At 32.3% G+C, this 23,048-nt stretch overlaps 1 long non-coding RNA gene across 1 annotated transcript; it reads right to left on the bottom strand.

Moving 5' to 3' along the window:
• Positions 1 to 6,601: 6,601 nt before the first annotated feature.
• Positions 6,602 to 8,096, bottom strand: LOC108488477 (uncharacterized). Its single transcript, XR_001871770.2, has 3 exons — positions 7,652 to 8,096; positions 7,241 to 7,544; positions 6,602 to 7,089 (listed from the first exon to the last, which is right to left on the bottom strand). It is a non-coding gene; the product is annotated as an uncharacterized LOC108488477 (long non-coding RNA).
• Positions 8,097 to 23,048: the final 14,952 nt, after the last annotated feature.

The raw sequence follows: 23,048 nt of genomic DNA, 5'->3' as shown, positions 1-23,048 counted from the left end.
TGGGATTAACTTCCTAAATGCTTTTTTGCGTCAAAACGAAATTTTTAGCTTCAGCTCAACAGATTATCTATGTAACGCAGGTGATTTCTCTCTCTAAATTAAATGGTTTAATTTAGTGTCAATCTCTTTTATCATTAAAAAAATTCCAAATTTTTTTTTTACTTTAATTTGATATTATTTTATTGTATTTATTAAAATTTCATTTTATTCTATAAAAAATCTATATGCAAAATGAGAATAAAAGTCTCGCACAAATAAAACTTAAAAAAGCCATATATTCAAATACACTAAATGGAGAATGCAATCGAGAACTCCAATCTCATACTAGACAAAGCACTGAAAGATTAGTAAACTTAGAGCTTTGATTGCTTGAATCAAGCTTTCCCACTTGGATTGGGAGTAACGAAGAGACCACGGCTTGTTATCATAATTGCTCTCAACAATAAAGGAAGATAGAAATTTAGTACGGCGAGTCTCTATATAGTTTCTTACTCTTGTGGCAGTAAAAACAATGACTTGAAACAATATATGCAATGAAATTTTAAACAAAATCAAATTTTCAAAATTTTAATAAACCATAAATTACAAAAAATTAAAAAATAAAATAAAATTGAATCACCGCATGACAAAATGATCCAAACTTTGTGCTAGTAAAAACCTCCTATTCTTAAGACTTACCCTTTATTGGCTCAAAACCAATTCTGAAATGTTAGTGTTATTAGTTAACTCAAAATTAATTATTTTTCAATATAATTACGAGTGTTATCATCCATTTTACATTACTGTTATAGTTGATTAAACTACTACACCATAGCACTTTGAGAAGAAAACAACAAAATAAATTTCAAAAACTATTACAAAACATCAACGAAAAGAAATTATTAAGCTAAATTACTTAAGTGATGATTCAAAATCTAGACCACTTTTATTTTGATCACTTAAAAAGATTTTTGTAATTTTATCATTCAATTTTTAAGGTATTTTCATTTTAGTCACCCTAACATTAAATTATTAACCACTAATTGTACACATCAAACTATGTTCATATCATGTTTATACTTTTATTTTGGTCATCAATTTTTTAAAGTCTTGAACTGAGTAAAAGAAATGATTAAAGTGAAAAGTGGTAGAAACAAAAATAATACATTAAAATTTTGTCAAATCCCATTGTCGAAAATTCTAATTTATTTTTCAATCTAAAATTTTAAAATTCAATGCATCAAAATCAGTTAAATAAATTGTTGGATTTTTATCCTTAATAATGTCAATCAATTTGTTACTATAATATTGAAATTAATTAATTTAATTTTCTTCTAAATGTTAAAATTTTATTTTACTTTTTCAAATTATCCTAAATGTAATCATCTCAAATAACACATATTTGATAATTATTTACAATATTTAAATTTCTTTTGATTATATAATCTCAAATCTTCCAGATTAACCTAAAAGCAAAGAAAAATCATTACAATTAATTAAATTAATTACTCATTCTTTGTTTGTGCAAAAAAATCATGAAAATAATTATGGATTTTTTTGGCATATTAATTAATTAAATTAATCGCAATAATTTTTTCTTTTCTTACTTTTAACTTAGCATGGAAGATTTAAGATTATATAATAAAAAAATTGAGTTTCATAGAAAATTATTAAATAGGAGTTATTTAATTTTATTTTAAATTGGAAACATAAAATAAAATTTTAAATTTTAGAAGGAGATCAAATTAATTAATTCCAATATTTTAGTAAAAAATCACTATCAAGGGATAAAAAAATTAATAATTTATTTAGTTTGTTTTGATGTTTTGAAATTTAAAATTTCAATATTTAAGAAAATTTTAAAACTTTGGGCAAGTGGTAAACAAGTATAATATGACAATTTTTTTAAAAAATTAGATTTATATTTTGAAATTTTTAAAATTTGAACTAAAATGATTTTTTTGTAAATATTGAGGGTTAAATTTGTTGAAGTTTTAGAATTTTAAAATATATATATTATAGAATCAAATTGATAAAATGCGTAAACATTGAAGGGTTAAATTTGTTCTAGACCAATAAAAAGCTCATGTAATTTTTCCATCACTCATCTAATGGCAACTAACAAGAGAGTGATTACAATATCTATTTTCGAAAAGTTTAGTGATTAAATCAAAAATAATAATAATTGAATGACCAAAATAAAACCAAAGGCATAGTTCGATGACTATTTTTATAGTTTACCTTAAAAAATGATTTTTTTGGGTGATAAAAATAATAGTCTGAACTTGATGTAGTCAACCATCATTAGAGATTAAACGTTTGGGTAACTAAAATGAAAGCTCCCTAAAAGTTGAGTTATGAAATTGCAATTATTTCTTTTTGGCTGACCAAAATGAAAGCGCTCTAAAAATTGAATGATCAACTGGGTAGTTTACACTAATTATTAAATAAAAATATCTTTTTACTATTACCAAAAATAATTGGTTATATATATTCTATAATTATTTTTTGTTTAAAATACCTGGGAGGTCTATGTATTATAGCAAATGAATTAAATTAGCCCATCTATTATTAAATGGATCAATTTAGTCTCTATAGCCCTTAGTTGGTGAAAAATATACCAATGACCTTTTCTCGATAGAAATGAAATGAAATAAAATTACAATTTAATTTATGTCATTAAAAAGTCTGCCTTTTTGGCACGTTCTCTCTGTCTACCTCTTGGCACGGATTTTATTTGTTTTTCTGTTTTTTCTTTTATTTATCAGATTATGGTATTGTTTATCTTTTATCCTTCAATATTTTGTATTGGATTGGGGTTTGTTTTATGTTGTTATGGAAGAGGAGTTAGCCAAACTAAGTTTATTAGATGATGAAGAGGAGGCATTCCAAGAGGAAGCAACGGTGGTGGATCAGAGCTATCAGTTCTGTTTGGTGGGGCGATGTCTAACAGATAGTGTTTTCCATTTCCCTTCTCTATGTAATACTATAGCAGATCTTTGGCACCTAATTGGAGGGATTTGCATTACGAATTTAGGGGACAAACGGTATCTGTTCCAATTATTTCATGATGTTGACGTCAAAAGGGTAATTTCTGGTACACCGTGGTTCTTCAATAATCACTTGCTTATACTACAAAGAATTCAAAATGGAGAAAATCCATCAATTTTGGCATTAAATTTTACTGAATTTTGGGTACAAGTGCACGAATTACCTCAAAGTCTGATGACTGAAACAATGGCTAAACAATTTGGGAATTTTCTGGGTAATTTCCTCGATTATGATACTTCTATTCCAATCTTAAGCCTTATAAAATACATGAGCATTCGTGTTTGTTTGGACGTATCTGCTCCGTTGAAACGTAAGAAGAAGATTCAGATTGGGAAAACCATGACTATTTATGCTCGATTTAAATATGAAAAATTAAGTCTGTTTTGCTTTATTTACGGTAAGTTGGGGCATGGTGAAAGTTATTGTTTCTTTCGTCTTAAAATTGAGCCATCAAAATTTATTTTTTGCTGGAATTTATCACTGGGGTGATGTCGAGACGACGAAATACGATGGTGAGTATGTGGTTGCATAAAGCTGATGGGTCACAGTACAGTGTTGGAAATATAGAAAGTCTCAATCAAAGCAGTATATCAAATAAGTTGAAAGATACTGGGCGGAATTTAGGGGGAGATTTTAGTAATCAAATATCAAATCCTAATTTAATTCCTTTGGGGTCAAACCAACAGTATATCATTAATGAGCAAAACAATTGGCGTAATTGGAGCAAAGGTGATTCAAATATTGATGGGTTGGTAAATGGGTCTATGGATTTGGTTTTAGAGGAGGAAAATAATCTAATATTTGCGTTGGAATGAAAGAAGCGGCAGAGATTAGTGGAGGGCCTCATAGCTCTATTGGGTGTTACGCTGAAGGAGGCTCTTTTGACTTAACGACTAGCTCTAGCGAGCAGAGCAGCCGAGCACAATGAAAATTTTAAGCTAGAACGTTCGTGGTTTGGGGTGATCACGAACTGTTAAAAGGCTCAAGAACAAATTGAGAGTCGTTAATCCCTGAATTTTGTTTCTTACAGAAACAAAATTAAGTCCTAAAAGGATGGAAATGGTGAGGTTGAAGTGTGAGTTTGAGAATGGAAATGAGATTGGGGCAGTAGGATCGAAATGAGGGTTATCTTTGGGATTGAAAGGGAATTCTTTGGTGAGCCTCAAGAGTTTCTCCTCGTTTTATATTGATGTTGAGGTTCATGATAATGAATGCGGTGAAATTTGACGGTTAACAGGGTTATATGGGAATCCAGATGATAGGAGTAGAAGTGCTTCTTGGGATTTGCTTAGACAGCTGAGTCACGACCAAACGATCCCTTGGGTTGTGTTGAGGGATTTCAATGAGATTATAAATTCTTTTAAAAAAAAATGTGGCTGCCTTAAACCAGAAAGTCAGATGAATGATTTTCGAATGACATTGGAGGATTGCAGTTTCAATGATTTAGGTTTTGTTGGGCGGTGGTTCACGTGGGAAAGAGAAAGGTTTTTAGCTGCAAATATACGGGAGAGACTGGACCGTGAGGTTGCTACTTGAACTGGGTGAATCTTTTTCCAAGCTATCAGTTAGAACATTTGAGTCATTCCTTTTTTGATCATTGTCCTATTCTTTTGGACACCATGCGATTGAAATGGAACGATCAATGTAGTCCTGATAAACTGTTTCAGTTTAAAGCCAAGTGGTGTTTAGAAAATTCTTTCGAGAAGATGATTAAAAGATGTTGGGCTGATTTTTCAAGAAGTGTTCTGGGAAAACTTGAGAGATTAAGCCACCAGATGCAGCTATGGAGTAAATCTAAAATTAGAGCGGAAAAGAGAAATTGTGTGGCTCTTGAAGACAGACTGAGTTGTCTTTATAATTAGGAACTTTCTGATGAGATTTTAGCTGAAATAATGGACGTTCAATTGGATCTTAATTTGGAGGCTGATAAAGAAGAAGTTTTTTGGGAGCAAATAACTTGTGTTAACTGGCTGAAGAATGGAGATTGGAATACCAGCTATTTTCATAAAATAGCTATTCAACGTCAGTTTCGTGGTCGGATTTCTGAGTTCGAATATGAGAATGGTAGAAAGCTTTCTTCGACTAAGGAGATGTTAAGGCTTGCTTCGGATTATTTTAGTAATCTTTTTTCGGCTTCTAATATGGGCTCGAATGAGCATTTATTTGGGTTAGTGGAGAAAAGAGTCACTGATAGCATGAATGATGCTTTGCTTAAACAGTTTACTGAAGATGATATTACCTATACTGTTAAGATTATGGCGCCTCTGAAAACCCCCAGCGCTGACGGTTTTCCCGCAATATTTTTCCAAAGGTACTGGCATATCATTGGGCCTGAAATTTCCCTTTATTGTTTATCTATTCTGAATGGTGAATCTGAAGTAGGAGATATTAATAAAACACACATCGTTTTGATTCCTAAGGTTGAAAAACAAAAAAAATGTGTCACATTTTAGACTCATAAGTCTGTGTAACGTAATTTACAAAATTATTGCGAAAGTCTTGGTGATTCGTATGAGTACAATTTTGGGAAACTGTATTAATGAAGCTCGGAGCTTTTATCCCAGGAAGGCTTATTTTGGATAATGTGCTAATTGCTTATGAGGTCTTTCATTCTCTCAAAATGAAGAAGAATGGCAAAAAAGGAAATTTTGCACTAAAACTCAATATGAGTAAAGCGTATGATCGTGTTGAGATTTTTTGGCGGGGATAATAAAGCATTTGGGGTTTCATGATGATTGGATTGTTTTCATCATGAGATGTGCTTGTTTTGTGTTCTACTCTGTGAGCCTTAATGGGTCCAATAGTGATTGGTTATCACCTTCAAGGGGTTTAAGACAGAGAGACCCTCTCAATCCCTATCTTTTTTTAATTTGTGCATAGGTTTGATGAATGGTGCTCCTATTGGTAGGGAAAGGTTCTCAATTAATCATTTGTTTTTTACCGATGATTGTATTCTTTTCGGTGATGCCTCGTGTGAGGGAGCTAGAGTGGTTCGTGATGTTATTCGAGAGTATGAGATGGTTTCGAGGTAGCGAGTGAATTTTGACAAATCCCTTATTTATTTTAAGGCTAACTGGCCTCTAGTTTCAAAGAGGACATAGTCAATTTGTTAGGAGTTTGGGTGGCTTCAAATCCTGAGAAATATTTAGGCTTGCCCATGATGGTTGATCGAAAAAAATATGGGTTTTTGCTAATTTTGCTGATCAGTTCAGAAAACGTGTTGAAACGTAGAGTTTGCACTATTTATCAATAGGCAAAAATGATGTATTTATTAAGTCGGTTTATCCCAGCCTAATTGTTTTTTAGCTAAAATGTTAAAAGCCTATTATTATCCTTTTTCAGATATACTTTCAACAAAAATTGGATCTTACCCTTCATTTACCTGAAGAAGTATTTGCAGCGCTCGAGAGTTAATCGCGGATGGGATTTTGTGGTGTGTTGATAACGGCATTCGTATCAACATATGGAATGATTCTTGGTTGCTTGGAAGAGAGAACAATAGAATATCAGTTCAGAGGATTATGCCTAATTGGACGACTGTGAATCAATTAGTTGAGTATGAGCCCAATACTTGGAATAAAGAGCTGGTTCTTAATATAGTTAATGCAGCTACAGCAGTGCGTATTTTCTCCATTCCTATATCTAGGGGTGGTTCAGAAGACATGATGGTTTGGAAATATGAAGGCTCGGGGGAATATACAGTGAAAAGTGGGTATCGAGTTCTTTCTACGGAGCACCTATAGAATACTACAGTCACTTTCCCTAATATTGATTACTACAATGAATTTTACAAATCATTATGGGCTATGCACATTCTAGAAAAAATCAAAATACACATATGGAGGCTGTTTGATAATTTTTTGCCTCATTTCTGCAATCTGACACGTAGAAATTTGAGTGTTGAAATTGTCTCTCCCTTGTGCAAGAAAGATCCGGAGGATGCTGATCATCTGATGTGGTCTTGTGGTATTATACAGCGTATATGGGCATCTTTAAACATTACGATTCTGTCAATTGAAGCTTTGACGTGTTGCAAGAATCGTTTCGCTAACACTTTTTCTGCAGCAGAAGAACAGCAAAAACATTTCATTACACTTTCCATATGGGGTTTATGGTATCGAAGGAATAAACTGTTACATGAAGGTGTAAAATTCTCTTTACAGGAATTGTTGGGGTTTATTCGAAGATATGATCAAGATCTTAGACTTACTCAAGTGAACCTTAGTCCGTCTTGTAGTTCCATGGCAAAAGAACTTTGAAGACCCTCAGATGCTGGTGTTATTAAGTTAAACTTTGATGCGGCTTTTCAAAGTGAAGCTAGACTAGCTATAATAGTAGTTTTAGCTAGAGACTCAGAAGGGGAAGTTTTAGCCAGAGACTCAGAAGGGGAAATTGTAGGGGCAGAAACTTATCTTTTTGAGGATGTTGTTGATGCCTTTGTGGCAGAAGCAAGGGTATGCCAAAAGGGCATTACTTTTGGCAGGTGCCGGCGTCTGATTGTGAAAAGTGATTCCCTGACAATTATCAAGAGTATCAAGAAAAAGAGGAAGATAAATCGGTCCTCAGGTCGATTACACAACATTTTAGCACTCTGAAAATATATTTTGATGAAGTCACATACCTATTTGTACCCTGAATGGTTAATGGAGCGGCTCACACTTTAGCATTGGAAGGACAGAGAAGATAGTTTTTTGGGGTTTGGGTTGATGGAATGCCTAATTCTGTGAAGATGATGGCGATGAAGGATTGTCTGGCTTGGAACCAGAGTCATCATGGTTCCCTTTGATTTGCTTTGAAAGAGGAGAAGGTTCACTGAATCTCCAGTTTTGGATTCAAAGCATTCGTTTTTGTTCTTTTACCAGTCTCGATTTTTTTCTCAGAAGGCGAATAAAGTTGTTTGGCTGATATTTGGCTTGTAGAGAGCTGCTGTTTTGTTGGCTTAGGGCGGTTTTTCTTCTTTTTTATGGTCTTGGTAGTTTTTAGGTGCGTTTTGTGGTTTTCCCTGCTTTGTCAATTGTATTTATTTTATTTGCTTGCTCCGTCATTTCATGTTGCTACTTTGCTGTTTATTTGTTTGTTTTGTCTTTTCATGTTGTTGTTTTGCTAAGTTTTCTCAGCTTTTATTAGCCTTGAGCCATCTGATAATAAATATCAGTCAGTTTACTAAAAAAAAAATCAAATAAATCTAAATTATAACTAAGTTAACATTTACTGTATTAAAATGTAATGAAAATTAATATTCTTTTAATTGTAAACTGATTCTAAATAAAAAAATCATTTATAAAACCATTAAATTTATTAAATAATAAATAATAATTTTTAAATAATATATATTAACTCTATTATAATTTGGACTTATTTAATAAAAAGTAATTAATTTGATCTAGTCTATAATTATTTCAACCCGCTAAATGTTTTAATTTAACAAGTCAAATAAAATTTTAAAATAAAAAGAAAAGTGAATAATATATTCAAATATTTGAATTTAAGTGTAGTATTTACAAATAAAATAAAATAAATTCAAATGATGGGTATAAAATTTAATACTTTTAGAAAGTATTCAAGTCCAAAAAATTATGTTAATCAGTAAAATCCATGTCTAAGAAAACGGAAAGATGCCTACAACATCGGAATATACACGTTACTTATGAAGAGTAGAAATCACCTGCGCCATTTCCCTCCCTCAATATACACGTTATATACAAATATTTTATTAAGTGAATGTTCAGATCTAAATAAGTTTTCATATACTATTAGAATTTGATCTCTGCCTTCATTTATATTTCTTATACTTATAAATATAGACTTGAGAGAAGTATTGTAAATATTTCGATTGATCAATAAAATACGCTATCTCTTTGCTCTCCCATTCTCTTTGTTCTTTACTTTTTGTCTTTTTATTTTATAACACTATGACATTAAATCAAACAAATAACTTTTTTTATTGATTAAAATTTCTTTCCAAACTTGAATAAAAATATTAAATTCGAAAAATATTTTTTTTGAATAATCTCATTATAGGTTTGGATTATATTTGTTCTTTTTAACACAATGCTTAAAATTACTCATATCCCCTTCCCAACCCATAAATAGAAGGATAATGCACTTCAACACACTCGAACCCACGTCTTCCTATATTCGAAAAATAAATTTAAAAGAACAAGGTTGGTATAAAAATGAATTAAGATTTGCTTCAAATCTTTTTTTAATTAAATAATATTTATATTATGGAATTTATATATAAAAAATTAATATTATATTAAAATATAAATATGAGTTAGAAAATTAGAAGTGTAATAGATAGTGTTGCTAATTTTATTTTGGTATTGATCAGTATGTTCCATTCCAATTCTAAATCAAATTCATAGAGCTTATGTCTTGTTTAGAGGTGTGCATGGGCCAGGTTACCCGGCCCGGCTCGAAGGCCCACCGAAAATGTGGGAGGGTTTGGGCAAAAATATAGGCTCGAAAAATGGGCTTGGACAAAAAATAAGGCTCGTTTAAAAAAAGGGCCGGGCCTAGGGTAAGATATTTTTAGCCTGGGCCCGGCCCGAATTCACTAAAGGACAAAAAAAATCTGCATATTTTTTTATTTTTGAATGTTATTTTCTTGTTGTTTTCTCCATATTTTACTACTATTTTACTATTATGTTGCTATTATTTTGTTGTTATTGTTTGGATATTGTATAAAATTTATTTTATTGTTAATTTTCTTATTATTTTAAAGGCATTTGTTAATTTTTTTATTATTTTAGAAGCATTTGCTTGTTAAGTTGCATTTATCTTAGTGTTATTTAAGTCTACATATTTTTCAAAATTTATTTTTAATTTGTTGGGAAATATTTATTTTGATATTTTTAGTATTTTTGATGTATTATATATATTTAAAATAAAAAATAATATAAAATTAATCTGACGGGCAAAGCCAAGCCCGATTTTTAATATTTTTATCTGAGTCGGGTTTGGACAAAATTTTAGGCCCATTTTTTGGGCCCGACCCTGCCCGAGCCCAATAAATGGGCATATTTTTTAGTTGAGCCTGACCCGAACTCAGCCCAGCCCGGCCTATGAACACCTCTAGTTTTGTTTCGACTCAAATTTCAATGTGTTCCATGTTGGAATTGCTTTGGTTTGTGGGGTTATTCCCACGTTTTGTTGCCCTCCACTTTCACACTTTTGTATGTATGATTATGAGATTTGTAATGGAGTGGTTTTTTATGGAGATTCACCACTATAAATACCAACTAGCATAAGATTTTTAGACACAAAAACAAAAAAAACAATTCTATTTCAAAGATAAGAAATTATATATACCATCTAATGAGATTTTCGAGTGTTTAAAAGACTTTGGCAGTTTTTAGTTTTTAGTACGAATAAGTTCAATGTTCTTGTCGATGGTTTAACGTGCTCGATAATGGTGTTATAGCATTTAAATTTAGGCATTTGGTTTAGGCAATAACTGGAGGTATTTATGTTTGATATTTTTTGCTGCTCTATATTATAAACTGTTATTTATACTAACATTTGATATCCGAGCTAAGTTTTATCTCTGCCTTGTCCAGTTTTAAAATTTTGTAAAATTCTCAAAATAACGATGCTATGTTTTTTTTTAAATTATTTTTAAACATTTTTGAAAATTTTTATTCTAAACTTTTGTGCAAAATCGTTGGATTTTATTAAAGTGGAATTTCTAAAATTTCTAAAATTAATTATGTTATAAATAATTTAGTGAAAAATTTTAGAAATTTGTCATTATTAGTTACATACATTTTTTAGGTGCATAAAAATATTAGACTTATTTAGCAATAAAACTTTAGAATATATATCTAGAGATCCAAATAATTTTATTTGATTAAAAATTAGCCTCAACAACTTTAATTAAATGAAATTATTTATTGTCATAAAGATCTTATAAGGTTTATAGACAATAGATGTTACATAATGACTTAGCAACAATCTTGAATAAAGTTTAAGGTTTAATATCTAGTTAAGTGATTTTCTTAATTTTATTTAGTTAAATACTAGTCATAGCATCTTTGGTTAAATAAAATTATTAAAGTTAAAAATCGATGCAAAGAGTATATGTATTATATTTCATTGCATAATAGATAATATTATTAGATGACTTTTATAGTTTCCCACAGGAGTTATAAAATGAATCTAATAAATTTTTTATCAAAAGGATAGTAAATAATTCTATTATAAACTAGATCCAATTGAATTAAAAATTCAGCCCACGAGCATTATTATGACACTAGATTCATTATTTAAATAATTTGCATTGGTAAATTATGATTTATGTTTGTCTCAAATTTTTGTTAAGCATGTATGTTCATTTATTTTGCAGTTCTACAACCTGTGAATATGTATGATAATAAAGTAGATATCCCTAAATTAACTAGTGAGAACTTTAAGTTTTGAAAGGAGAGTATTCTTCTCCAATTGGGGTGCTTGGATATTGACTATGCCATAAGGAAATCCAAGCCACATATTACTTAAACCAATACTCAGGTTGATATTGTTCTGTATGAAAAATAGGAGCGATCTAATTGCTTAAGTATCATGTTCATAAAGAGTAAGGTTCCTGCTAATGTTCGTGACTCAATTGAGCATTATGAAAATGTCCAAAAATTATTAGCAACTATTGAAAAATAGTTCAAAACTTCTTAAAAGTCATTAACCAACACCCTAATTATGAAGTTCACATCAATGAAGCTTACTACTGTGAAAGGTGCACGTGATCACATCAACAATATGAGAGATTTAACAGCTCAACTGAGAGCACTTGAGGTTGAAATGTTTGAATCTTTCTTGGTGCACTTTTTATTGAATACTCTTCCACCTCAGTATACGTCATTTAAGATATCTTATAACACACATAAGGATCAGTGGTCTTTTGATGAGCTTTTGACCATGTGTGATCAAGAAGATGCTAGACTCATACTAGAGATACTAATGGTTACTCAAAGAAAGAAGACGACCCAAGCCAAGTAAAAGGGGAAGGCCAAAATGTAACCCCAAGTTGACATAAAGAAATAGTCCAAGTGTTTTTTTCTATAAAAAGAAGGTACACTTAAAGAAGGACTATGTCAAGTTTAAGAGCTAGCTTGAAAAGAAAATTACATCAATCTCACTTGTTTTCTTTGAGTCAAATATGGTTGATGTTAGTTATAACACATGATGAATTGATTTTGGTTCTACAATCCATATCTTCAATTCCTTACAAGGATTAAGAAACTTGAAGGAACTAGTAGAAGCTGGGTGACACATTTATTTAGGAAATAAGATGGAGTCGCATGTAGAAGCAATTAGAATATGCAAATTAGTGCTTAAGAGTGATTTTGTTTTAATTTTAGAAAAGACTTTTTATACTCCCAATTTTTTATAGAAATTTAATTTCTATTTCAAGACTTACACACTTTGGGTATTGTTTTAGTTTTTAAAACATTGGTTTCAGTTTATTTTATAAATTTGAGCTTGTTGGAAATGGTGTTTTATCTGATGGTCTTTATTCTCTTAATTTGTAAAATAATGCCACTCACAATGTTATGCACATTCAAACTAGTATTAAACCTTGTGTTATAAATGAAGATTCTTCTATCTTATGGCAACAGAGTTTAGGACACATCTCCATTGAAAAGATTAAGATATTAATAATGATGGGGTACTCAATACTTTAGATTTTATTGATTTCAATACTTGTAAAGATTGCATTAAGGCAAGAAACTAACAAATCAAAAAAAGGTGCCAAGAGGAGTTCGACCATATTGGAAACCATCCATTCTGATATATGTTTCTCAAATATGGATGTGTAAGTTTAGAAATACTTCATCACTTTCATAGACGATTACTCATTATACATGTATCTTTACATGCTTCACCATAAGAGCGAAACATTAAAAGCCTTTAAAGTTTTCAAGGTTGAAGTAGAGAAACAACGTGGTAAGCGAATCAAGATTATGAGAATCGATAGAGGTGGTGAATATTATGGTAGATACAATAAGGATGGACAAACACCTGGTCCATTTGCGAAGTTTCTTCAAGATAACGGTATAGTTGGCCAGTATATTATTTGTAACATCCCTTACCCGAGTTCAAGGTCGGGACTGGGCTTGAGGCATTAGCATACTTAACCACATGCATATAATCATTTTCGAGTCACCAAGACGTAATCAAATTTAAAACTTTTCTGACCTTATTTAAAACTCTTTAATGTTGGCCTACGAGGCCTCAAACTCTCATTGGAAACCATTCGGGATGAACTCGGGTCCTTAAACTGAAATAATAAAAATGAACCTTAAAACAGGGCACATGCCCGTGTAGAAGCGTAGCACGCCTGTGTGTTAATTATAACACGGCCGTGCTGTGGCCCGTATGACACACACGGCCTAAGCCTCTAAGGACACGCCCGTGTCCCACGCCCGTGTGAATTAAATTCTAAATTCGAACCTACAAGGGTTTTCATACGGCTTGATACAAGCCCGTGTCCATGGCCCGTGTCCCTTACACGGCAATAACACGCCCGTGTCTAAAAACTTGGACATTTTGTTTCTGACGTCAACAATTCTTAAGGGTCACACGGCCAAGGCACATGCCCGTGTGCTAGGCCATGTCCTTCACATGGCTGAGACATATGGCCGTGTCTCTGCCCGTGTGTTTACTATCATGCATACTAACTTGCAAATTTTACATGCAGGGGACACACGGCCGGATCACACGCCCGTGGGGCATACCGTGTGTCACACACAGTCTAGACACACGTCCGTCTGTCTAGCCGTGTGGGCAAAAATGAGGCTATCTTCCAAGCTTCTTTGCCACTCTTACTCATATAACTTACACAAACCAATCAAAACTAATACAAGAATGATTCGGGCCAATTAGTACAATTTATTAGTTAAAGTCTCCCCTGTTTTAGGGCTTGGCTACTCTAACCCCTATGTATTACGAATTAGATATCTCCTTGTACAGAGTTTCAATGACTATACCGTTTATTTATCATAAAACTAGACTCAATAAGGATTTCATACATGTAAGGTAAAACTCCTAATTGTTTTTGTACAATTTATGGTGAATTTTTAAAGTCAGAACAGGGGATTTAAAGATCGCTTTGACCCTATTCCACCAAAACTTAAATATCTCATAAAATATAACTCATTTACCTGTTTCATTTCTTCCATATGAAAATAGACTCATCAAGCTTCGATTCCATAACTTATTCATCATTTAATTCCATTTTTACTATTTTTAGTGATTTTTCAAATTCACGTCACTGCTGTTTTCTGATTCTATTTTGTGGCAAATTTTACCTTTCCAAGGATTTTCATGGTTTAGTTAAGACATAAAGCACTCATGTTATCATATATAAACTTGATTAGCCATTCCAATAGCTAATCATTCTCAAAAATTTACATTCCATCCATGGGCCATATCGTAAGATTATACATACAAAATGATTGGAATGCTATACATGCCATATTTCTAAAAATTATAAGTCATTTTACCGCGATTGTCCAGTGATAGTGTGAGTGTGCCTCCGACCGTCCCGATCTCCAAATTAACTTGTCAAAACTACAAAGAATGAAAAAGAGGGAGTAAGCATAGATGCTTAGTAAGTCCACATGCAAATAACAAATAACTTCACAAAGCAATTATACCAACCAACATTAGCATAATATCACCAAAACATATATCACATTTCTATTCATCATTCATCATTTTACCATATTATTGTTGTCGTATCAAGTCTCAACCCAAAGGTTAAGTACATACCTGTCCAAAGTGCCCATTCCACAACACTTGCCAATACGTCTCTTGCATCTTGAGTATTCTTCCATTTCATTAGAATTTTACCCGTTGAACACATCGAAATATAACTCGGATACATGGAAAGTTTGCACATAAGTGCCACATATGTAGCCAAGCTACCATGTAACCCGCCCATAAGCGAACTCGGACTCAACTCAACGAGCTTGGACGTTTGCATCCATAAGTGAACTCGGACTCAACTCAACGAGCTCGGACATTCGCATCCATAAGTGAACTCGGACTCAACTCAACGAGCTCGGATGCCCAAATATCCTAATCTATTCCTAAGGTTCAATGGGACGTTCCTCGTTCGTACTCCTTTACCATTCTCCTTGGAATACTAATGACGATACTTCGGTAGTCTTTCACATTTTTCACATAATTCATAAAATTTTTGCATGTTGTCCAACAATGACCACAAAGCATAGAATTGCATGATAACAATCATAATATCGTATAAATAGCATTAAATGATTTAAAATAACGGTTATATTACAATATTTACATATCAACTTACCTCGATACAAAATGAGAATTGTAACACCCCTATCCCGTAACCGTCGCCGGAATAGGACGAAGCGTTACCAGAAAATTTAGAAGCAGATCAAAACAGTAAAATTTTGAACATTTTTTTTTGAATAAAGATTGTTCATTTAATTAAATTTCTAAACACAAACAAAGATCAAACTTATAACTTATAAAAGTAGACTTCCAAAAGATGCCATATTTGCATGGCTTATAAACAATAGTTACGATATCATTCTAGTATAATATATCCTATACATGCCATAAGCTAAATCCAAATCACAAGGTTTCCATAATAGTAGATAGTGTGATGAAGTGCTGACGATCCCCGAGCTGGTAATCAGAGTCCACAATCTATAAAACAAAGACAAAAGACAAACGGAGTAAGCTTACATAAGCTTAGTAAGTCTTAAGTAAAATGATAATTTTGCAGAATCAAATTCAATTATCATTTATCACTCAATTTTTTTTTAATCAATGAAGTCAATCTAGAGCTCCATAACGAACTATAATTTCAATAACCACATCATTTAGTTACCACAAATTATTTCATGGTAATGACCAAAATGGTCAAATATTCATATGCTCACAAGGCACACTTAGCTCATAATTACACTCCAATCTAAATGCCTCTATTATAGTTTAATCGAATACATTCTTATGGCATAACACATTGGCCAAATGTATCATAGTCACATGGACTGTGGTCACATTTGCATTCATACACTTATTCACATATGCATCGCTTTGTATACTTTTGATCTAATCCGAATTGAAAATCACATACAAGTACCTGATACATACTTGGCCAACTTAATGTACTGAACATCTTTAACTGTCGTTTCATTACTAAGCCTCATCGTCTTAAACCTTGCAGAAACCCCCGTTTAACAATATCAAGAGATCTCACCATTCTGTCAAATAGTTCAAACCTCATGCACGCATATATAGTTTATCTATTTCTTCCAAATTTGATTCACATAGTCTTTCGCATCTAGAAACCTCATATCTACTTCTAATTCAATCAATCAAACTAAAACATAATACTTTTACCACGTTTAGTTTCCATATTTAGAAGCACATAGTAATATCATAATCTATCATGAATAGATTCATAGAGTCACTACTCATTTAGCATAACATATACTCTTTCAATAATCATAATCACTTGCTCAAACGTACTCGTTTCATGCACATACATGAATATATATATATATATATATATATAAACTTAAGGACTGACATTTTCGAGCACCTTAAAGACACATTTGGAAAATTTGAAGAACCATTCGAACAGCCACATTCGAACATATTAAAGACAACTAAATTTTTGTCTTGTTTTGGACAACCGTCATGTGTCAAGAAGGAATATATTAAATTACACCTAACATGTTTATTTCATCATGCTTTGAACAACAATAAAACCATTATGAATTATATTAAATCAACTCTTTAACACGTTCAACAACTTAAAATACATCATTCAATATCATAAATCACAACTTTCCGACACCATAAATTGCAAGATTTAACACCTAAATTTTTAGCTTACTAACATCATAAATTCATATCCATTTGGACATCATTAGTTAACATTTAACAATTTAGTTTCACATTGTTCAGATCATTTTAATTTCCGATCACTTGGATGATCTTTAATTATTATTTGGACAACAATAAACAACCATCGATCAGACTACCTAAATTGGTAAGAAATTAAACAGCATGCATGCAAACTGCATGCTTCAGCAGCTCCCTCGACAGCTAAAAATTTCACTAAAATTTCACTTAATTTCATCACTCATACCAGCATAAAGATGCAACAAAACAACCAAGAAAGAAAAGGTAAAGAACTCACTATCATTTATTTAATAACATATGCAATTGTTGCATATTTGGCAAGTTTAAAACATCTTTAAACAGGGAAATTAAATGCTGAAAGTCCAGCATTTGTATAGAGGCCAAAGTTGGCATTTAACCTCTCATAATTCCCTATTATTTCAATCAGTAGCAGTCCATCTCCTCAACAGATTTAAGTTCTTAAAATTTAGCATTCTTAAGAACGGTCATCAACAATTAACTCAACATTTAATCTCTTCAGTTTTTCTTTTATCCTGAATAGCACATACATTAATTTCAAACGAAAGGAAAGGTATAAGAATTTAGGAGAATACCATGCTTCAAACGAGTGTTGATCAAGTCATCAAGCTTTCCACTTTCAAACTTAATAAATTTCAGCATTTGAACATCATTTATTTACCATTCAGACATCATAATTTATAGAATATAGCACTCCAAATTTCTAGATTCCAAACATATCAAATTTCAGCGTTTATTCAATAGCATATGCAAACTTTAATAATTTCAACTGACTGTTTTCACACATCATAAAGTTCATTCATTTGCACCAAGTTAATTACTGATAAATTAACTCAATACTGCAATATTTAATCATAAATCTAATAGCCACAAACATCATTTTCTTTTCTTTTCTTTTCTTTTTTTGAATTTCTCTAGCTAGCAGCAATTTAAATTTCATACAATTTAATTCCTTACTTCCCTTCGACATATATAGCCTCTTTTTCTTTTTAGCTTCAACATTAATGTTGAAACATAAAAAAAAAACTGATTTTTTTTACAGCATTATGATCATGATGAACAGTCTTAAATCTCCATATTTAAACTCCTCAACAAGCTCAAATCGAACAGCATGCATGTTAAATTCAACCATCTTTTTATTGTGCTTATTTCACCACAATGCAATATACACACAAACCGAACAATAGCTCCACTTAAATAATATCATTAAATTCTCTTTATCAATTGAATAACCAAGGTATAGTTCCAATAAACTTCAAGCCAAAATCAACAATTTTTAAGTAATGGAATGCACAAAAATTTTAAAGATTTGGATTCAAGAACTCACCAAAAATTCATTCAATTGGGTAGCTAACTAATAAATTTATTCCTTCCCTTTTCTATAGTGCTATCCTTCCCATCCTTAACGTTTGTTATCAAAATAGATATGCTTAGCATGCAATAATGGCAGCTCTCAAAGGTATTCTACTTCCCCATTTTTCCCTATCGAACACCTCGGAGAAATAAGAAGTCTCCTCCTTTTATTTTATTTTTCATTTTCATTTCACTTACTAGCCAAAAGAACTACAAACTAACAAGAATGAAGATGAAATAAACTTACCAGCCAAATTCCACATCAAGCCTAACCTTACGTGAGCTCATTTCCTTTCTTGTTTCTGCCTTGTCCTTCTCCCTTAACAAGTTTATTGAGGAAATCGACCCCAAATAAGCTTGAAAGCTTAAACTCCCATTACAGTTTCGTCTTCTTCCTGTCCCTCCTGTTTCTAATTTTGCATGCTATTTCCCAAAGGAAACTTTCCCTTTTTCCACCAATTGACCGAACAGTTCCCCCCCCCAAAAATCATCTTTCACTCTTCTCTTTTTTTATTTAATTCATATTTTCAAATTATAAACTATTAAATATTATTTACTAAATATAATATACACATAATGCCAAAATCATAACATCATTACCATCCACTAATGTTAAAAGTGGGCCATTTGACATGCAAGTCCACAACTTTAGTAATTTAACATTTTAATCACTTGGACATTTGCCTATCATATTTTTAAAGTTTCTCAAATATGTCCTTTTTAGCTAATTTCACATCCAAATGACAATTAAAACATGAAATTTTTACACATACTTATTCACAAATAATAAGCATAGAATATAACAATTAATTATTTTTGTGACTCGATTTTGTGGTCCCGAAACCACTTTTCGACTAGGGTCAAATTAGGGGTGTCACAAGAATAGTCAAGCCTATTCCTCGTAAACTTTATTTTTCCTCCGATCTCGATAACTAAAACAGCCACAATAGACAACATTTTTCATATGCAATACACTCATCCATGAAAATAACATCTTTTATGTATATATAACAAAAGGAATATTAGCCCTCATTCAAGGCTTTATACCAAATAAAGGGTTTTAGTCCAAGCCAACACATTTGGCCAATTCTCAGTAACACAAAACATTAAAACCTAAGCCCTATACATGCCATTCTCAAAACAAGAAATCTAACTATACCAAGTGCTTCGGCTGATAGTGTGATCGTTGGCTCCGACGTCCGTTGGTTCTCAAGCTATTTAGGCGTCACTATAAGAAAATGGAAAGGAAATGGTGTAAGCATAAAGCTTAGTAAGTTGCATGAAAATAAACATCAACTAATTATCATAGAACAATATGCTCATAACCTTTTCTAGTTTGTTCATGAATACCATAAATGGATATAAGCACAAGTTACTCATCACTGTCCAATACAATTTATATGGCATATATTGAACCCACTTTCATACATTTCAAATAGGTACCTGTACCATTCACCACATTGTCATAACTTTTCTCATTTCGATATAAATTATAAATCTTTCGATGAACCATTTAGAATATTACTGGATACTCAATAGCCCCGGACATGGGATCAAATGCCGATGCCAGGTCCCAGACATGGTCTTACACTGGCTAGCACATTAAAGTCGATGTCGTGTCCCAGACAGGTTTTACACTGACTTTCATATATCGAGCCCGATGCCATGTCCCAGACAGGTCTTACACTGGCTCTCATTTATTGGTGTCAATGCCATGTCCCAGACAGGTCTTACACTGACACCAAACAAGCTGACGCTATGTCCTAGACAGGTCTTGCACTAGCTTTTATATCTCGAGGCCGATACAAGTCCCAGACAGGTCTTACACTGGCTCTCATTTATTGGTGTCAATGCCATGTCCTGCATGTGTCTTACATCGACACCAAACAAGTCGACGCTATGTCCTGCATGTGTCTTGCACTAGCTTGTATATCTCGAGGCCGATACAAGTCCCAGACATGTCTTACACTAACTCTCGTCTCAATACCGATACATGTCCCAGACATGTCTTACACTGGCCCACATACCACCCAATGTCATGGTATGGATATCCAAGTCTATTTCAAATGTTCAATCAGAATTCCTTACTACATTAATTTCTCAACATGCATTCTCATTATTCACAATTATAACAATTCATACAATATTGATTCAATCATACATTATAACAATATAGTTGCATTATTGACAAACAACTTACCTCGGTATACAAAAGTAGGCGGCTAGTTAAATTACTCTACTAGTTTGGTTTTCCCCTGGTCTAGGTCCGGATTCTGTCTTTCTTGGTCTAATATGATAAAATTTCACTCATTCAGCCACCATATTAATAAAACATCAATAATACATAATTTGACAAAATTGACCATTTTGCCCTTAGACTTTCACAAAATTACGATTTTGCCCTTGGGCTTATAAATCGATTTTTATCAAATTTTCACGTTAACCAAGCCTAGCCGAACCTATTCATACTAATGGAAACTCACAAATTCAAACATTTCACCCATTTATCCTTTATTTTTCTACTTTACAAAATAGTCCATATTAGGTGTTTTTCATGAACACCAATTCACAAAAGTAGTTTATCTAACAACTAGGATTCATTTTCTTCCATAAAAACTCAGCAAATATTACAACTCCTTTCATGGTAAATCCCTAGAATATCAACCATTTTGCATAATAGTCCCCTCAATAGCTAGATTAAGCTTTAAGGGTTCCAAAAACACAAAAATTATCAAGTAAGGCTATCTAAATCACTTACTTTCAAAGATGGAGAGTGGCTGAAAATTTAAAGCTTCCAAAACACACCTAATATTTGACTTTTGACCTCTCTTGTCCTCTTATGGCCGGCCACTCTCCTGAAAAGAGTCTATTTTCCCTTTAAAGAATCCAAATTAAGGTCCCTTGGCAATTTAACACCTTTAGCTATCAAAATAGGACTTTTGCACTTTATGCGATTTAGTCCTTTTTCACAATTAAGCATGAAATCGATAAAATTAATTCACCAAAATTTTTATACTCTCATATAATTATGCCACAACACATAAAATAATATCAAAAATAATTTCTCTGACCTCAGGCTAGTGGTCCTGAAACCATTGTTCCGATTAAGTCCAAAATTGGGCTATTACACCATGCTAAGCTCACCTAATCAGAATGGTGTTGTGGAAAGAAATCAAAATTTAATGGACATGGTGTGAAGTATGCTTAATATCTATAAGTTTCCTAAGTCCTTATGGGTTGAAACTCTCAAAACGACTGTGTATATGTTAAATCGAATTCCAACCAAGGTTGTCCCAAAGACACCTTTTAAGTTGTTCAAAGGTTGGAAGCTAAGTTTGCGATATATATACGTATGGGGATGCCCATCTAAAGTAAAAGTTTATAACCCACAAGAAAGAAACTAGACCCAAGGATCTTTAGTAGGTATTTCATTGGATATGCCGAAAGGTCCAAATGTTACAAATTTTATTGTCCATCTTATAGCACTAGAATTGTGGAATCAAGAAATGCAAAATTTCTTGAGAATAACTCAATCAGTGAGAGTGATCTATCTCAGGACACGATTCCCGTATGTCAAACTTTCCACTTTAGGTGAGAGATTGATTATCATACATAACACCCCTCAAGCTCAACAGGGTGTTGAGCAATCAATCAATGAAAATTCACAAGCTGCTGAAAACACTCCAGTAGATCAAATTGATCAAGAAAATTCAAAAATTATTGAACAATCAGTTGAATAACATGATCCATAAGAAAATGTTGGTTCAACATTGAGGAGATATACTAGAGAAAGGAAACTAACAATTTTTGGTGACTATTTGTGTATCTACAAGAGTCTGACTATAATATTGGAGTTGAGAATGATCCTGAGTCATTTTCACAAGCTATGAGTTGCAAAAAGTCAGAATTTTGGTATAATTCTATGAATGAAGAGATGAATTCCATGAAAAGTAACGATGTTTGGGATCTTGTGCCGTTGTTTGAAGGTGTAAAAAACATTGGATGTAAATGGGTCTTCAAAACAAAAAGAGACTCAATCGGCAACATAGAAAGATATAAAGTTAAACTCATTGCAAAAGTATTCACTCAGTGAGAAAGAATTGATTATACTAAACTTTTAGTCTTATATCTAAGAAAGATTCCTTGCGAATTGTGTTAGCATCAATAGTTCATTTTAACCTTAAGTTGCAACAAATGGATGTGAAAACTGCATTTCTCAATGTAGACCTAGAGGAAGAGGTATACATGAAACAACCTAAAGGATTATCCTGTAGTGATGGTGAACACTTGGTATACAAGTTAAAAAGGTTCATATATAAATTGAAACAAGCCTCCCAATAGTGATGTTTAAAATTCCATGAAGTTATCTCTTCGCTTGGTTTTGTTGAGAATATCATGGATCAGCATATACCAGAAGGTTAGTGGGAGTAAAATTTGTTTCCTTATTCTATATGTGGATAACATTTTACTTGCAAAAAATGTCAGGGGTACACTACATGGGGTGGAACAATTTCTTTTTAAAAATTTTGATATAAAAGATATGGGTGATACGTCTTATGTCAATGGCATTAAGATTGATTTTGATAGACATCGCGGTATCTTAGGTCTATCTCAAGAAACCTATATCAACAAAGTTTTAGAAAGATTTCAGATGAAAGATTATTCACCGAGTGTTGCTCCTATAGTGAAGAGTGATAAGTTCAATCTAAACTAGTGCTTGAAGAATGAAATTGAGA

This window comes from Gossypium arboreum, chromosome 10, assembly GCF_025698485.1.
Source record: "Gossypium arboreum isolate Shixiya-1 chromosome 10, ASM2569848v2, whole genome shotgun sequence".
Lineage (NCBI taxonomy): Eukaryota > Viridiplantae > Streptophyta > Magnoliopsida > Malvales > Malvaceae > Gossypium > Gossypium arboreum.
This window is presented reverse-complemented; position numbering and strand designations above follow the sequence as displayed.